This window comes from Pongo pygmaeus, chromosome 6, assembly GCF_028885625.2.
Source record: "Pongo pygmaeus isolate AG05252 chromosome 6, NHGRI_mPonPyg2-v2.0_pri, whole genome shotgun sequence".
NCBI classification, from domain to species: Eukaryota; Metazoa; Chordata; class Mammalia; order Primates; family Hominidae; genus Pongo; species Pongo pygmaeus.
In genome coordinates, this window is record NC_072379.2 from 44,552,619 (window position 1) to 44,571,110 (window position 18,492).

Consider the following 18,492-nt stretch of genomic DNA (forward strand, 5'->3'; position numbering starts at 1 on the left):
GGATGGTATTCAGGAACGGGGCTTTACAGCTCTGTGACCCTTTCCAGGGAGGTCGGCCTCTCTGACCCTGAGCTGAGTCAAGTTTCTTAGGAGCCGCATTGCAAACTGGAGAGGGCTTTATGACTTTCTGAGAATAAAGAAAACTCGGAGCCACGGTGCTTGACCTGTTCAGTCAGCTAAAGCTGAGTGTAAAATTCAATAAAGTCTTCAATAGAGAGTGTAATGACTCTGATCCTGTAAGCCAGAAAACACTATTTTGAGTTAGCGACTTTGATGGTTATTGAGTAATAGTAAGCTGGACATGAATTATGATTAACCTTTTAAACAAGTTTGATTCCCCTTCCAAGACCCAGTAACAATGGAAAAAATGTGGAGATGAAGGATTTATTTTTTCCTCTCCGAAACTCTCAGAGCCTAAGGAAGCTCCCATTCTTTTAAGCTGCAGTTGGTACTCTATATGAGCTAGGTAGCATAATTTCTTGGTTTGAGGCCAGCCCTCGTGGGGTTAGTAGTTTCAAGGAAAAAGTTATATGTGTTTTTAAATGTATTTAGTGATGGATGTTTTGGAAACTGCAGCATGGTCAGATTGAGAACCACACCTCCTCTTCCAAACCAGGTTCAGAAATTTTTACACACTCTCCTGCATATCATTTCAAAAAATGCAGTGTGCACAAAGCCTTCTCCCCACCCCATGCCTGATTTGTGATACTCCCTTCCCAGTGCTTCACTGTTCTTGGCACTTTCTTGAAGGCCAGTGGAGTTTTCCCTGGCAAATGGGACCAGGAGCTGCTGACGTGGAAGGGCATTTAGATGATCGAGAACAAAAAGATGCAGGTGCTACAACTCCTGGCAGAAGCACAGGGTCTTGTTGAGGCATTAAGTGTGGCAGTTTTTTAAACTTTTAATATGAAAAATTGGACAAAGTAGCATTTGTTGCGATCCCCCTCCTCTTGCTCTCTCTCTTTTTCTCTCTGTCTCCACTTTCTCTTTCATGATCCATTTTTTTTTTTTACAGTAACTGTATTTTTAGGCAATTCATGTTTCTTGATAACCCTCCTCCATTTAGATTAAACACTAAAATTATGAAGTCCCTTTTACATCCCACATGTTTCATACGCGGTGTGAACTTTTAATGTGTGTCTCCTGCAACTTGGCGCATCCCATGTAATGTATTCCACGCATTGCATTTACATTATAGCGTTAAGCACACAGGTTGCCAGATTTTGAGCTCTGTTCTATACAGAATGTTTTGAGGATTTTACATGACATCGCCAGGGTCCCTCCCCTCCATTTCTTTTTAAATCATGTCTCCTGGTAATTGTATGGGAAGAATTATAGATTTCTGAGCACAGAAAAAAAAGTCAAATGTTTTTAATTAAGGTATATTTCCAGAATTTTTCCATGAACTTAATTCGATTCTTTCTGTTTAATTTAATGCAAGTGTTATTTTTAAGCCAAGCCTGACTTAATGGCCATTTATTCTTGCTGACTGTTTTAATGGAAATCACAAAAACATTGGAATACCAAAGGGGAGAAAAGTTTGGAATTTTTGTTTTATTATGGGGAAATACTCCCAAAGAGTAGCATATGCTATGCGTATCCTTAGTGATATAATGAATGACCAACAAACATGAAGAGAATTGTTTGTGTAAAAGCTGCCATCATAGAAGAGATGTTGGCAGGGTGTCTTGCTTTTTAAAATATCCTGAAGGTGACAGTCTCATGGTGCCGTTTTGGAGGGTAAGTCATTGTAGTTTGAAGGAATGTTGGATACTGGTTCAGTCATTACCAAATCAGGAATGAAATAAGAGCTTATTCTAAGTCTACATTTAAAATGAATTGTGCTCCTCATAAGAGGCAGGGTTTGAAGTAATATTTTTTGGAGTGCAGTAGTAGCTTAACCCTTTCACAGCCTAAATACGGTAATGTGAAAGCTTTTAAAAGATGGTGAAATTGGAGGTATTTGATTTTAATTTCAGTGGCCGATGGTCTCGATGTTTTAATAGAGAGATCTGAGTAGTTTTAAAGGAAGGCTGCTTAAAACTACCAGCTAAATGACCACCATATTGTCTGTTTTATCGAAACGGTCTTTAAAAAATATGAATGCGCACATGTACAGTGGACTATTTTAATTTCAGATTAACCAGAAGAAATCCATGTCAGGATTAGAAGAAAATCTAATATATTACCTTTATGATATTAATTTTAGTCTGAGACAAATTATATGAGTAAATAAACTTAATTAAATGAATTAAGAATTATAATTTACAACAACATAAATAAGAATACTAGTTTATATCACTTATTTTCCACCTTTTTACTTACTGTCTGAGGTACAGGAACCCCAAGTTTGCATGTTTAAATTGATTCTACATTGCATGACATGCGCATACTTTCTTACCCATGAGTATATCCGGCAGCAGTAGTGGTGGCCTGTTATAGAATAGGTGGGTGCTTTGTATTATGTTGATTGAAGGAATAACTACTTCAAGTCCACCTAATTACTTTGGTGGTAGAATAAATACCAGTTGCAAAAACTCCTTTTTTACAGAGGGAAGCATTAACAGTTTCCATTCCTGTGACTCTCCTTGGAGAGAGGACATTTTGTGAATTAGTTGAATTTTCATGCCACATACAACCAAGAGGCAAGGTGTTAAACCATTCTGATGCTCTGCCTTATTTATAGCTGTGACCCATTCTTTTTCCCTCTCTTACAGTTAATAGAAAGATTCATGATTCTTCATGGTTGTCTATCTAGTGTCTGACAGTCCCGACTGCCTGCTAAAGCAAGTCACTATCTATAATTGATATCCTTCCGGGGAATAGGGTGCTGGCTGCAATTGAAGGGCTTTGCTGAAAGCTCTTAAATCCTGACAAGTTCTCCCCTTGTTCTGGTTCAGTCGTTGAGCTGCACGGTTGGAATTCCAGAGTTATTTGAACTTGAGACATGTGTTTCACATTAGCAAATCACAAAGTTGAAGAAGAGAATTAGAAACTTGGCTGACTTTGCCCGCCAGGTAGTCTCATTTCCACTGTAATGCACTCCATGTACTCTTGAAAAGATTACCTCGTCCATTACTATCTGAACAGATGGGCTAAATATTAGCCTTTCCTTTCTCTTCTCCTTTATTTCAAGCCCCTCTCCTTCACCAATTATGTGTTTATTCTAGGTTTGCTGGTGGGTCTTTATCACAGGGATGTTTAATTAATTTCTCTTCCCAGCAACATAATTACAGTTGGGCTTAGTTACTCTCAAGCTAGTATTAAATTTGTCATAAATTTACTTCTATGACCAGAAGCTAAGAAGATACGTGTGTATTTTTGTTAACTTTGTTCTTGTACTTCATCCCATTTCTTGGTGTCAGTTAAAATTGAAGGAAACAAAAAAGCAAGAAGAGTATATAGAACGAAAATTAATTCCAAGTACATTGAAGACTGAATTTATTATTGATTTGCCAAGATGCAAGTATTTTCTCTTGCCATTTGAAAGGCACATGTTCTAACATCTCAAAATGAGTTGAAAGTCCATATTTTTCTTCAATTTTAAATTAACCAGACCTTTTGTTTGTTGAGCATTATATTATAAAAGACGTGAATCATAATTTCAAATGTGTTTCTGAGAGTTATAGTGTATCCACTCTCTAAGCGTTGTTTGGTTTTGCTTTCTGTTTATGCTATTTGGTTTGTGCTGATGTTATTTGGTTTAGCTTGTGTTTATTATGTAAAACAGCTCAGCCCAACTTCTTCCAAGGAGGAAGGATGCTTTCTGTCTACACGGAGATCCATTTCCCTCTTGCTTTAATTTTGTCCGAGAAGTAAGTTCCATCTTTGGCTCTTTGATGTTTGAGGTGTCTGAAATATGCACAGCCTGCAGCAAATGTTAGTCTTAGGTTCTCTGAAACCTGCACACTTTGGTTGTGCATGACATTGTATATACCGCCTATGTTTTGAGAGGCTTTCTAAGAGGAGGAAAAGGAATCCATCTCAGTGTGGAGTCATTACTGCTGAGTGGCTGGTTATGCTTGAAAACATCAGTGCTGAGATCGAAAGAATAATAGTATCATCACCATACTTCATGTCCACCTGTTTGCTGTAACTCTGCAACTCTTCACCCTCAATTTCAACAATCTAACCCCCTATTTCTGTGTAAGAAATAACACGTGTAATATTCTCCCCAAGGGTCTTTAAAAAGTCAAATGATTTTAAAAGTTTTATTCCCCAGCCCAATCCCCAGCAGCATGACCCTGCAGGGCCCTTGGCAATCACACTGGGGGATGTTGTCTTCTACCTGTGGGGCAGAACTGCAGAGAACGTGAGATGTATTTCTGTTAACACCCAACTTCAACTGGGTGGCATTTAAGTCTCTGTAATCCTCCATTTGTCTCCTTGAAGCACAGTGTCAAAAATTCACCTTTTTGTAGAGTGATTAACCACCTACTTGGATTTTAAAATGCTTTCATATGCTGCGAATTTTGATCTCTAAAAGCATGCTGAAGTTTCCTTTATCAGAAGAATACAGTCATAATCACCTTTGCTGCCATTTGGAAACAAATTCTATACATCAGCAGCATGAAGATGAGGGGCTTTCTTTTTAATATAGAGATTTAGATATAAAGAAAGCACATCTAATTTGTGAAGAATTGATGTGTCTGTAGAAACGCAAGGAAGAGTTAGGATGTGAAGACATTCATTTCACATTAATACCATGATCCTAAATTTGCATTTTAAATGTTTCCCATATAATTTTGATCCCTTTGCTAAAGTTGTATTGTCTATCCTTACCTAGGAGAAAATTGAGTTTAAGATGCGATAGGGGTCTCAGATATGAGGCAGAAATTAGTTTTGTGTGCACATAAAACATAAAACGAATGAGTGGAGATTTTGATCTTATTTTCCCTACATGGAGTTGCTAGTTAATTCGGTTACTCTAATTATTTGGAAACACGGCATATAAAATATAGACTAAGAACTACAAACTTCAAAGCCATCTTTTGACAATTTTGCCTTAAGGATCACGTTCTCTTTAAAGTTGCTGACTAAATTGCACCTGCAGAAATTGTTCCCGTAAAGAGACACTCAGGAGATCAGATAGAGTGCGAGGGTGTGTGAGGGCTGTGTGGTCCACCAGCCAGAGCCCCCCAGGCCCAGCTGGGATTCTGAGTGGCAGCCCCATCTCTGCCCTGACTCTTGGGATGACCTCCTTAGAACCATTTGACCCCTTAGAATGTTATTTTCTCACTTATCATACTGTGAAACAGCCGTGAAAATAAACGCTGTCCCCAACGTCCAAGGCCAAGCAGAGATCACATGCAGTAGGTCTAATGAGAAACAGACAGAGGGTCTCGAAGAGGTCACTCCGTCTCTCGTTGTTTTATGTGTGTGTTTCGCTGGGTTGAGTGGGGGAGGAGAATGCGGTGGCACTGTTGGTTTCTGTGGCTTATTTTATATTAATTGTTGCTAAACTGGGATGTACGCTAGACTGAAGCCAAGAGACTTCCTTTTTCTTCCGCAGTGTGTGTCTGCTGAATAAGACCTGGCCAAGACATCTTGCCTTGTTCAACCTTGGTTTTAGTCAAAGAAAGCAAAAAGTTTGAATTGGATAGTCCTCGACAGGGATGGTAAACAGATTCTCCCTCAAGTGCCAGCTGGCTGGCTGGCAGCCACCGGGAGTGCTGTGCAGAGTCCCCTCCCCTTTCAGCCTGGGAGGGAGTTTGGGGTGGGCTGGGAGTGGCGGGGGGGCTGTGAACAGTTATGGGTGACTGCCCCCAGGTGGAGTTTAAGAGGCAGCCATGTATTAGTTACTTTCTTAATTCATTCATCCGTTGTATACTCCCTGAAATATTTCATCAAAATCTTCCTCCGAGTAACTGTTTCTGACATCTGGGTAACATTTTCCTATTGAAAGCTTTTTAGCTGGTTCTCAATGATACTTTAGGTGAGATTCTAGATTCTGCCAATAATTAGTGCCCTGGAATATTCTGTATGGATCCACTCCAGACAAGTGGGAATGGTGGTCACTTTGGGCTGGGCTGCATACGTCATTTGAATATACTTGCCTATAGCAGATGTTGCTGGCATAATGTATTCTCCTGTTTATTAGGAAAAGTACAAGCCAACATTAGTGGATCAGCCATTTGCTCAACAGCTCTTGATGAGATGTGCAGAGCCCTGGCAGGTGCTACATGGGCTGGGGACAGCCCGTGTGATACCCACAGCCCCAGCTTTGTGGTGGGCACATGATTTACACCCTCAAAGACTGGACAGTCTAACTGGGAGGAGGAGATAAGGAAACATAAAAGCATAGTGAACAACGAGGCGAAACATAATGAAGCCATAATTGTGTATTGCGACTCTATGGGCTGAGAGAGGGAGGAGTACAGAGGAATACTGTAAAAGACTCCTAGGAAACAGGTGGAAAATATGGTTAGGGTCAAAGTAAATCATGCAGGTAAACTTTTGAGGCCTGATGAAATGATGATGATGATGGTGATGATAATGATGATGATTTGAGAAGAATTAGCACCTGATTTGAAGGAATACTTTTGTTTCCCATCATTAGCCAGTGGCAGTACAATGTGAATGTGTTTCAAAGCAGACGGACCTGGGTTCACGGCCTGCTCTGCTCCCAAGGAAAATAGTGACTTTTACCACATAAAACAGTAAGGGAATTAGCTAAAAAAGTTATACTCGATAAAATGTTAGTGATTCTGCTTATAAGAGAGAAAAATGTAAAGATATTTAGAGGCTGCTGTGTCCATGCATGTCACATATAAAAGCAGGGGTTAGGTTAATATTCAGGCAGTGTTGGGGTTGGTATGTCAGCATGAAATTAGTAATTGCAAAAAGATGTTGATAGGCCCCCAGTTCATGAAACACTTCGAGAGAAGAACTGGAGGGGCCTCTGGGTTCATTTCTTCCATTGCAGTTTCTTCCTTGTGCTTTTCTGCAGTGTGGAGATTCCATCTCTCCTGTTCATGTGTCCTGACATCCTTCTGGAAATTTTCTTCAGTGGTTACACCAAACCAAGGTTTCTCCACTGTACCACATAGGGGCAGATCATTCTCTGGTGTTGGGGGTTGTCCTGAGCATTGTAGGGTGTTGAGCAGCATCCCAGGCCTCTCCTCACGAAATGCCAGTTCTTTATAGTGGGGGGCTGTCCTGCGCATTCCCTCCCTCGTCATGACAACCAAAACTGTTTCCAGACATTATCAGATGTCCCCGGGAGACAGTATTGCCCCCAGTTCTGCCCTAAATATTTCCTCTCGCCACATAGTGTGGAGAAAGAAAAACACACGTAAGAAAAACAAAAAAATATAATTGTGATTAAAGAAGACGTTTCTCCTGTTTAAATGTACTTTAGAATGTTCAGATTAGAAATAAGAGATGATCTCATTAAAATGTCTCTAGTAAGAAGCTACTTAAATATACGTGTGTGTGTGTGTGTGTGTGTGTGTGTGTAAACTGGCAGAGCTTAATTTAAAAACCACATTTGCTAAGGTTAGGCACACAGTAGTTCTCAGTAAGGCCCATAACCAGCCAAGCCCGTTTTCTTGGTGGAGAAACTCCATCACTATTTTTTTTTCAGCCCTAGGGAAGTCACACAGACTCCAACTTCTGAGATCATAGCAAGCAGAGTTGGAGATCAGGCTCCTGCTTTGACATAAAACAGAGCTCCGGAAACAGAAAGCAGTTTTCTAATGCGAGGACTTTTTTTTTTTTAAGATTTGGGGATATTTAGGCTTCTCTGGGATTAGCCAAATACTACCATGGAGGCATTTTTATTTTTTCTAGAACAATTAATGTTGCAAGAGAAGAGAACTGTAAATGGGATATCCTCAAGAGACTATGTATAAGCCAAGGCCTTAAACTTAAACCAACTCCACCCGACCCCACCCAGTTACCAGTAAAACCAGCATTAATCAGTGAGTGGGGGATGGGAAGAACACCAGATAGTGTGTTGGAGATCTGTCTTTCATTCCTACATCTGCCAGAAACTGTTTCTGAATTTAAGTAAGTCACCCTGCAGTAAGTCCTCCATGTCTCATCTGTAAAGTGGAGATAATAATATCCATTCTAGGTTCTTCACTGGGTTTTTAAATTTGTTTTTTGTTTATGAGGATAGAATGAGATCCTATAATGGAAGTACTTTGTAAACTCAAAAGCTTTATTCAAACATAAGGAAAAATCCATAGCAAATAGTACTAATAAACTCACTCAACTGAAGAATGGAGAGATTAAGTGCACTTTTATGAACATTTAAAAATAGTCATAAGTATACCATTGATTCAGTTGTACAGGCTCACCTATGCAGGCTGCTGTTAATCTTACCTGTTTACTCATCTGCTGTTGATCCATCGTCACCACTTGGTGGCCACTACAGAAATTGCAGGCATAGCATCTAGAAGAAAACACTTCATGCATATCCGATCTAGGGTGCTGGGGTTGGGGGCTATCCCTTTGAGTAAGGGGAGCATACAGGGCAGGCTGTTATGAGTACTATCGATGTACAAGCAGGACAGTGGGAAAATGAGTAAGGTGAAGGCACAGAAGAAGGAATGAAAGATATATCTCATGGAGATTGGATGTGAGCTTGGTATAGAATAAACTGGCGGATGTAAACACAGAAAGACCATTGCAGAAAGGCATTGGGGATTCTATGTGGAGAAGACAGCAGAAAGAAGTTAATGGATACAGAAAGTATGGGAAAATTTTATCTATGATTATAGCTAATATAATAAAAGGCTGAGGTTTTTGGCATCTCTTTGAATTAGAAATATAATTACAAATGATTTGTTTTATGCTTTTTGGTTGAAGAGTGGTATGGTAAGTAATGCAGTTAGAGCAGAACCAAAGTATGTCCGGAAGGCAGAAGGGTAGTGGGTAGTAAGATTAAAGAGCCGAGTAGCACCATGTCATGGGAGATGTGATTGCTAGGCTAGGAGTCTGACTTTTATTCCAGATGGAGTAAGGAGAATTAAATGCTTTTGATGAGAGGAATGGCTTGAGCCAGCATCAGCTTTAGAAAGATGGGGCTGAGCCTTGCAAATCCTGGGAAGTTGCAAGTACAGTGCATTAAAGAGAGCAAGGGTAGGTTGGGGTAGGGCCAGAAGTGAGACTCTGCAGTGGAAGTTATTTGAAATTATTTTTTAAAATTTGGGAGGATAGTTTGGAGATGTTTTACGAATACAGTTTGAGCAGCTGATGTGGATGTTCTGCATGATATCCAGAGAGAAGTCAGAAGCTTCAGGGCTGCTGGCTGAACGCTGAGAGGAGACGTTGCCCATGGAACCCCTGTCTCTTGCCTGTGTGGCATCAGGCTCTTTACCGAAGGGTACTAAGATTCTGCTATCTTTCTTTAAAAGAGGATTATCAGGGTTGTTGGGAGAATTATCTCTGATAGTTTATGAGAGATACCTACTACGGTGCTAGTCAAGTTTTTAGAGCCAGTTAGCTTTTATTGTGATTGTTATCATTTTTCCTTTGTCATTATTTTGCTTTGTGCAAAATAAGGTGTGCCAGGCCAAGCGAGTGGCACATGCCTATAATCCCAGCACTTTGGGAGGCCATGGTGGGAGGATCACTTGAACTCAGGAGTTCAAGACCATCCTGGGCAACATAGCAAGACCCCATCTCTACAAAATAACAATAATAATAATAATTTAGCCGAACATGGTGAGGCACACCTGTAGTCCCAGCTACTTGAGAGGCTGAGTTGGCTGCAGTGAGCTATGATTGCACCACTGTACTCCAGCCTGGGCAACAGAGTGAGACTGTCTCAAAAAAAAAAAAATAAATAAGATGTGTCTTATTTTCTAGTTATGAATATATAATCCTGTGGCACACAGGCATCACCTGGCAAATAGCTCCATACATCTACAGTGGCCACTTTTCTTCCAATCAGGGCAAGATTGTTTTGGACAAATACAGAGAATGAATATTCAAAGCATTAGGTCTGGTGGGCTTAGACAAATAAAATAGACAGGTAGGTCAACCACATTTTATTTCTAAGTGGTGATTCAGATGAATGGGATGTAATTCCTGGTCTGTTTGGCAGGAATGAAAATGTCTTTCTAATCAGGAAAACAAAACTGCACCAGCTGTCTTCTGTTAGATTCACAGGACTCTCTCCGGTCAACCATGTCTCTAACATAACCGGCCCAATCTTATCTCAGCTGCTCCACCTGCCTAAAGGGACATGGTGTTTCTTTAGGCTCTCCTTTGTGCTTCAGCACATGTGACCTGTCCCAAGGAGCTCTCTAGGACAGGCGGGAGAGCCCCGTTCATGAAGAGAAGGTCTTCCTGGTAGCCTTTCCTGGGGGCAGGGAGAGTTTGCACAGGTTCCTCTGGTGCAGTTTCTACCACGAGATAAAGCAGTCAAGCTGCAAGTGAAACACAGCCCTCACTGTATTCCTCCTCGTGTTTAGCAGAGATAAACTTCACTGGAATCTCAGTACTGAGCCATTTGGCTTCTGGCTGTAGCTTTAATTGGTAAAATGCAGATTTTTTTTTTTTTCTTGATCAAGAGGGGATTATTCTTGTTATCAGTCCAGAGCATCTTATTTTAAGATGAAAAGCCTTTATGGAATTACAGATGCCAGCACTTGTACAAAGCTTTTTGGCGATTGACAACTCAAAAAGAAAGTGTGATTTATTAGCCTATAATGGCTAACCCTGAGCAATGTTCTAGGTCCTACTGATTTGTGAAATTGCTTAATGTGAACTGCCTTTTTATGCTACACAAGCCCCAGGTGACTCAAATAAACGTAGTGTCTACATTACATGAAATGTTACGGGAGAGAGAAGAAGAAAAGGGAGGTGGGAGAGGAGCAAGGTGGATTCTAAAATCCATCTTGGTGGTGCCTTTTACAGTAGTTTGGCTGATAAGCCGGCAGAGGAAAGATTAATAACGAGGCTTGTCGCTATCAGTACCTGCTTGTCAATTCTCTGTAACAGGGCTGTCTGTTCAGCATGGAAATTATTGATTAAATAAAAATTGCTATTAGATTGTGACGTGATCCATAATCACAGACAATGGTGGACATTCCTCTCTTAGATCCTCGGCCATGCATCAAGTTGTTTCTTTTTTCCCCTGGCCATAATTTATATTGCGCTGACACTTGGGCTCATTAGGTTTATCCTTTCTGCTCAGAGGCACGAGCAGTGAGGACCAGCAGGAAGTCGGGGAGGAAGAGAGGAGAGATGATGGCCCTGGCCAGGGGTCTGGCCAGTGTACTCACTGGGCTAGCGTAAACACATTGCAGTAAAATACATATCACATAGCAGTTACCATTTTGAGCATTTTGAAGTCTGCAGCTCAGTGTGGCATTGAGCACAGTCACAATGTTGTGTAACCACCAACACTGTCCACTTCCAGGACATTTTGATCACCCCACAAGGCAGCTCTGTATGCATGAAGTGGTTACCTCCCATTCCCCCTCCCTGCCAGCCCCTGAAAACCACCAACCTGCCTTCTGTCTGTATGGATTTGTTTATTCTGGATATTTCTTATAAATGAAATCATACAAAATGTGACCTTTTGTATAATTTCTGCTTTTTTTGCACTTACCATGTTTTCAAAGTTCATTGATGCTGTGGCAGGTATCAGTGCTTTATTCTTTTTTATGACTGAATAATATTCTCTTGGATGGCTATACCACACTTTGTTTATCCATGCATCCGTTGATGGATATTTGAGTTTCTACTTTCTGGCTATTTTGTTACTGTGAACATTCATTTACAAGTTCATGCTTGAACACCTGTTTTCAGTTCTTTTGGGTATATCACTAGAAGTGGGATTGCTGGGCCATGTGGTGATTCTCTTTGCTTTATTTGAGAAACTGCTAAAGCTATGGCAGGGTTTAAGCTGTAGGCTCTGCCTTTTTCAGGTGGTCTCACCTTTAACTTCTTTCTGCTTCCCTCAGTACCACCCCTTCTTGCCTTAGTGCTGCCTGCGCTCCCCTGGGCTGGGGACTCAGTCTGGCTGTGGAGTGCTCCATGACACTGCTATCTATGGGTACACAGGCATTACCCAGCAAATAGTTCCATACATCTACAGTGGCCACATCTACAGTGGCCACTTTCCCCTAAACAAGGTGGGACTGAATAGTGAAAGCATTAGGCTAGGTGGGCTCAGACAAATAAAATAGACTGGTAGGTTGACCACATTTTATTTCTAAATGGTGATTCAGAGGAATGGGGTGTAGGTTCTGTTCTGTTCTGTAGGAATGAACATAATCCTCTTTTAGTAGCCGGTTTGTGTGTCCTCCTTCCTGGACATTATTGCTGTGGTCCCTCCTAATTGTGGAATCTTAAAAATGACCTAACCAACTACAAGCAGGTCTAGAAAGGCTAAAAAACGTACTGAAGGCCACTAAACTCATTAGTGAGTGGTTTGCTATTGATTAATCTGTTTCCTCATACACAAATCATATTGTTTTAATGGCTGCTCGGTGCATATAAGGAAGGTTTGGCCTTTAGGTGTTCTTAACTATTAAATATATGCATTTTACTAGCTCACACTTCACCCCAACAAAGACAGTCCCCTTCACCTGTCCACTTCACTCAAGTTGCCTCAAGTTTTATATTTTCCCACATATTTATGGCCAGTTAGATACCATTGAAAGCGAATATAACACTTCTTCAGAAACTTCAGACCCTTTGATCAAAACACAGGTGAAAATCACATGCTCATCTATAACTGAATATTTCTACTCAGGCTAAAACCCATGAACTCATCCAGAAGAGGCATCTGTCTATTGATGTGGACAGGTGTGCTATTGATTATCCTAAACTTAAAGCTGGAAGCAACACTTAGAGGAAGTATAACTTGTTAACTTGAACCTCCAAGCTCCCAGTGCACTCCCCTACCCAGCCCTGTGTTATTTACCAGTCCCACTTTAAACCGCAGCCTCACATGGAGAGAGGCAGAGATGAGTCTTCTCCAGAGGGAAACAGCTCTCAGGGCAGCCCCTGGAGCCTCGTGCAGGCACAGGGACAGGTTCCCAGGAGCAGCTCCGAGTGTCAATCCTGGCTTCCCAGGGGGCCTTGTTGAATAGCAAGAGACTTTGGAGCAAGTGCCACAAGTCAGTTGAGGATCATTCCAGAAAGCCACTGTAAGCATTCACGGATTATCTAAGAAAGAAAAGACCAAGTTTGAAGAATATAGATCCCAATGGAATTCTTTGATAAAGTTAGATACATATAAAAGATTGAAAGAAAGTAAGTATGTGGAAATAAGAAGGAACTAGTGACACAGACTTACCTGAACATATCCAGTCCACTGGGGCTACTGTGGGTCCTGATGGCAACAGAGAGGATGCTGTGGGATCCAGGAATGAGGAGGCACATCCCTTGGAATGAATGGTTTAGAATCAACGAATAGCAGTGAAAGCAAGCAGCTCGCTTCCTGGTTTGCTCATCTTCTGTGTTGGTCCAAGTGAATGTTCATTTGTTCATTTTGTTATTTGTTTGGAACAAGAGCTGAGAGGACAGCGATGATGCCGATGAGACTTGTTCTCCTGGGGCTTCCCATTGGGAACAGAGACAGCAGGAAAAGGAAGCACACCTGCCCAGCTGACACGGGAGTAAGATCGTTGATTGGCAAGGGAGTCAGAGGCCAGTTGAGTGGCAACGTCAGGATTGCAATTTCTTACAAACGGCACAATGAACCAATATCGGAAATTTTTGATCAATTACAAAAAAAAAAAAAAAGAACAATTTGCTGGGGGAGATAGAAAGTGGTGACTATCATTCTGTACTTTCAAAGGGGACAAGAAAATGAATTCTTAAAGTTCCAAGGGTAGGGTCAAGTCAATTCTAGAGAAAACTCATTTTTATTATCATAAACGTGTTGTCCTATTATAAGATAAAATGGTGATCATTGGCACCCTCTGCATTCACCAAGAAAACTGTCACACTAGACCGGGCTGATATTTTCTTTCACAATATCATTAGACTGGTTGTTCAGGAAAATACAGTAAATATGATTGACAGGACTTCAGCAAAACCTTTAATAAGAAACTATGGCCAAGGCAGAGGAAGATGGTTGTGTTAAACAGCAGTTAGGAGATGTAGTTGTTGGGTATCGGGCATGGCTTGGCACCAGTCAATGGAGCTGTTTCTAGAACTGTGCTGCTGGGCTGGGTTCCCAGCCCTGGTCTGCATAATAATTTGGTGTACCTGTTTCCAGGATGAAGTTGTGGAGTGCAATTATCATCAGAGTTGTTTGTGAGGAATGTTTATATCCAGTTAGTGACTGAATCAGGATCCTCAGAGATCTTGAAAAATAAAAAACGTGAAATAGCTCTAAGGAGATTAAAAATTATGATAACAACATAGGGCCTTTAATTAACTGTAAGTTCACTATTACAAGACAAAGATAGTTTCCGCCAAGCCTAGCTAATGTATTCTCAACTATAGAAATAGAAGTATGTTATTAGAATTATACTCAAAGTATCTCTGGAAAAGAGCACCTTAGTCTGGCACTCCACTTTCTAAAGATACACTGATGTATAGGCATTGGATCAGGTAGAGAAAGAGCCAGACTTGCCTTGTGTAGAGTGGTTGACAGAACCAGGTAAGAAGGTGTGGTTTGCGCCTATAGTCCCAGCTACTTGGGAGGCTGAGGCTGGAGGATTACCTGAGCCTAGGAGTTCAAGGCTGCAGTGAGCACTTGTGAATAGCCACTATGCTCCAACCTGTGCAACATAGGCAGACCCCATCTCTGAAAAAATAAAGAAGAACCAAGGAAGAGAAGTTTTGCAAGTTGAAGATGGGCAGAAAGTGCCAAGGGACATGATAACTGCTTTCAAATATTTGCTGGTGGTTGGCTGTCCTGTGGGAGCTGGATCCAGCTTGTCCTCAATGTATGGATCAAAGGTCCAATGCATGGAAACCATAGGGAGACAGATTTAGGCTTGGTATAAGGAAAACCGAATTGACCTCTGAGACCCGTCCAAAATGTTTACCCAGGGAAAAGGGAGCTCCTGTACCGCAATGTGAGGTTGTTTAAATTGTACACCATGGGTGTGGGGTATTATAGAGGTAATACAGAGCATCCAGTGGGTTGCTGGACTAGATTTACTTAGTCCCACTCGAACCTGAGTGAAATTCTTTATACTGCAGAAGTTTCTTGCAAGCCAGTTACATGCCTATGTTCAAAGCAGGGACCGATTTTCATTTGTTCTCAACAAAGAACAATATTATCTCAGCTTTATAACACTCCAGCAGTTTTTCCTCTCCATCTAGGTCAAGACTTTCCCTTCTTTATTTTAATTTTTTTTATTATAAAACATATTACTACTTAGTAAAACAAACTAGGCTGACATACTGTTTGAAAGGGTGAACCTCTGAGTTCCTCAGGTAACTGACATGGGGTAAGAATGTGGGTACTGTGAGGCCTCAGTTTTTCCTTGTATACCAGAGCCACCTCTATTGTGAAAACTTCTTAGATTTTTTTATTTTTTCTCATTTTATTTTGATGTGACCATTCCTGCTATGGGTATTACATATGAAAATTCCCATATAATTTTCTTTAGAAATTAGTCTTGTGCCGTGAGTGCTTTTGTATCACATACATTTTATTCTGAGATCCTTTGAGATAAAAACATTAGTGCTGAGCTTATTGAGAGGTAAATAATCAAGTACTTTGAGAATACCAGGAAAGGCGTTTTTTCTTTTTCTCTTGAGTTTGCACTGTGGAAGTGTGTGCCCTAACTCTTAACCTGAAGGATATAAAACTTGGTGTGATCATTGAGTTTTTAAAATCACTTTTTTTAAACTGAAGTCCTTAGCAGAGCGCATGTCAATCTTGTTTTTATTTCAAACACATAAGAGATGACATAAGAACTTTTAACTTGGCTGAGCTCTTTCTCATTCTGTCTGTTGCGTAGCAATATCTTGCTGTTGGGTTCTTCTTTCTTCCTTCCTTTTTTTTTTTTAAAAAAAAAAATTTCCTCCTTAGCATCATTATCTTGGTAATTCACTTCACTCTATTCCCCTGTGTTCTGGGTGGAGCTAAGATATCTTCGGTGGTGTTGGTCAACTGGCCCTTCATTTTCCTCCTCTCCTTCGTGAATTTTGAGTTAAGGATGAACGTTTCCTTTTGAGAGATTGTTGGCTCTAAGCTGAGGCTGAGCTGAAAACACCTGGGAGAGCCTCACCTGCTGCCTATGGAACCCAGCCACATTTCTGTAGCCTGAGAAATGACCCAACCCTATTATCACTTCCACTTCCTGATGCTTTTATTGTCAGGAACTCCTGAAATGTATTAAGAAATTGAGAAACTAAGAAATGAATAAAAAGAACCAAATAGAAATGAACTGGTCTTTAAGTCCTAAGAAAGTGCTCTGTGAAATGCACTTACCAGGGCCTCCCTGGCAATTCCTGTTAGGGATCCTGTAAGTGTCAGAAATGTTTCCCCTGAGAAACTTGGGCTCCACCTGGCTGGGTCACTTGAAGTTATCCATGTTTCCCTGGAATAGCACATTCCCGACTTGGGAATAAACCTAACTGACCCTAGCCCCCAAATTAGGAGTTGTAATCCTTGTCGGAGCCTTTTGGGCCTGTCCCCTGATAGGATGTCTATAGCCTCATACACATGCAGGTTCACACACTGTATATCTCAATATTTAGAAGCTGTAAGCCAAGCTCACAAACTGATAAATGAATGAAATGTTTCATACTTTGTCTAATACACCTGTATTGTGACTAGGGAGGGCAGGTTTCATAGAGAATTCTTGGACTCCTCAGAGTTCTCTGCCAGCACATGGTGGCCCAGGGACAGTTGTCTCCCAGCCCACCCTCTTCTCCTCCCACTCTTGGAGATGCCTATTCCTGAGCCTTACCCCAGAGCTGAGGAATAATTCCTGTGCATACAGAGAGATCTGAGAACCACTGCCCCCACTAACTCTCTGCATTGAGGGAAGCACCAGGCAGCCTGTGCCCCACTGGAGCCTGAAGTCTGGCAGACAACAGACAGCCTTGTTCTGGGCAATGTTGCCCTTCGAGCTCAGGTATCCCTTATACTTTTTTAAGTACAGGGGGATCCATATTCTAGTTTAGAATCTGTTCCCTGTGTCATTTGCTAAACTTATTTTATCTTTAGAGGGATGATATATTCAAATTAGGGATAAGTTGCAAAGCAACAAGATCCTTTATGGTAGAAACATGCATTTGGTTGGTTCTAAGAGTTGTAACATCATTTCGCTTATGGAGACCATGCTGAACTTGGGACTATAACTAGGGCATAATGTGAGATACCTATCCCTCACGCCCTGAAAACAGCCTCGTCCCTCTCCCCTTCCTCAACTCCTCTCACTAACTAGTGTCCTCCAGAGGACTCCAGGGGGGACCCTGTCTTTGGTCTTTAGAACTCGAGAGGAACAAAACAAAACAAGGAAAGAGAAATTGAACAGGAATCTAGAGAGATAGTAAAATAATATCCTTTGTCTTCATCCACTTCCCTCCCTTCCCACGTTGCGCAGTGGTTAATGCTGCAGCAGAGCCCAGTGGGTCGGTGTCTGAACAGTGGACGGGAGACCTGGGGAGGCGAGCACCTGGCCTGTATTCTAGGAGGCAGTTATCAGCTGCTCCTTGCCAAGGGTACAAAAGGCAGCACCGTGTTCACTCAGTGGACCCCAAAATTTAGAGGAGGTCTATCCAGACGTGGCTCTGAATCTGTGTGTGTGTGTGTGTGTGTGTGTGTGTGTGTGTGTGTGTGTGTGTGAATTCAGGATAAAGAATGTTTTTTAGCAGTTAAGCACTTTGTTCCACATCCATCCATCTATCCATCCATCCATACTTAAATTTTGACGTTCTAAAATATGGCAAACGTTATATTCACATACAGTAGAGAGCCCTTAAAGAGACCATGCTCACCAAAGCATTCAATAAGGGGAACATAATGAGGCTTACTAAAGCAACAGGGAAACAGTAAGGTTCAGATAACTATTTTTTTAAAACCCAAATCCATAATTCCTTCAAAAGCAGTTAAAACCAAAGGCAACTTTTATTAAAATATTAATATTTTAAAATATTTTTGTCTTCATGTATTTCTAAAAATTGAGTCTGTACTCCGTGTGTTGGTTCTGTGAGTTTCCATTTTGTGTCTTGCTTTCATCATATGTATGTGCCATCATCACTGAATCATCGTTGTTTGTAATTTACAGTTTTTCTCACCACTCTTTTTGCCATCAGAAATAATAAGCCTCTTTGTGTAAAATTCTTTGTCCCTAATTTGGATTGTTCCTTTCAGATATAATTTTTAAAACCAAATAACTGAGTTAAACAGATGAATTTTAGAACGATTTGAACTAAATTTAAAAGAATATACCATTCGGATTTTGCCTGGAATGTTACTAAAGCCTTGAATTGAAAAGAATATCATTATCTAAAATCCAGTTTCCTGGCCCAGCATGGTGGTTTATGCCTGGAATCCCAACACTTTGGGAGACCCAGGTGGGTGCATTGCTTGAGCCCAGAACTTGAAGACCA

The 18,492-nt window shown here is 41.0% G+C and overlaps 1 protein-coding gene across 2 annotated transcripts in view; it reads left to right on the top strand.

Moving 5' to 3' along the window:
* The window catches only part of GLI3 (GLI family zinc finger 3), a 275,484-nt gene that overhangs the window by 213,457 nt on the left and 43,535 nt on the right, over window positions 1-18,492 (top strand). The window lies entirely within an intron of this gene.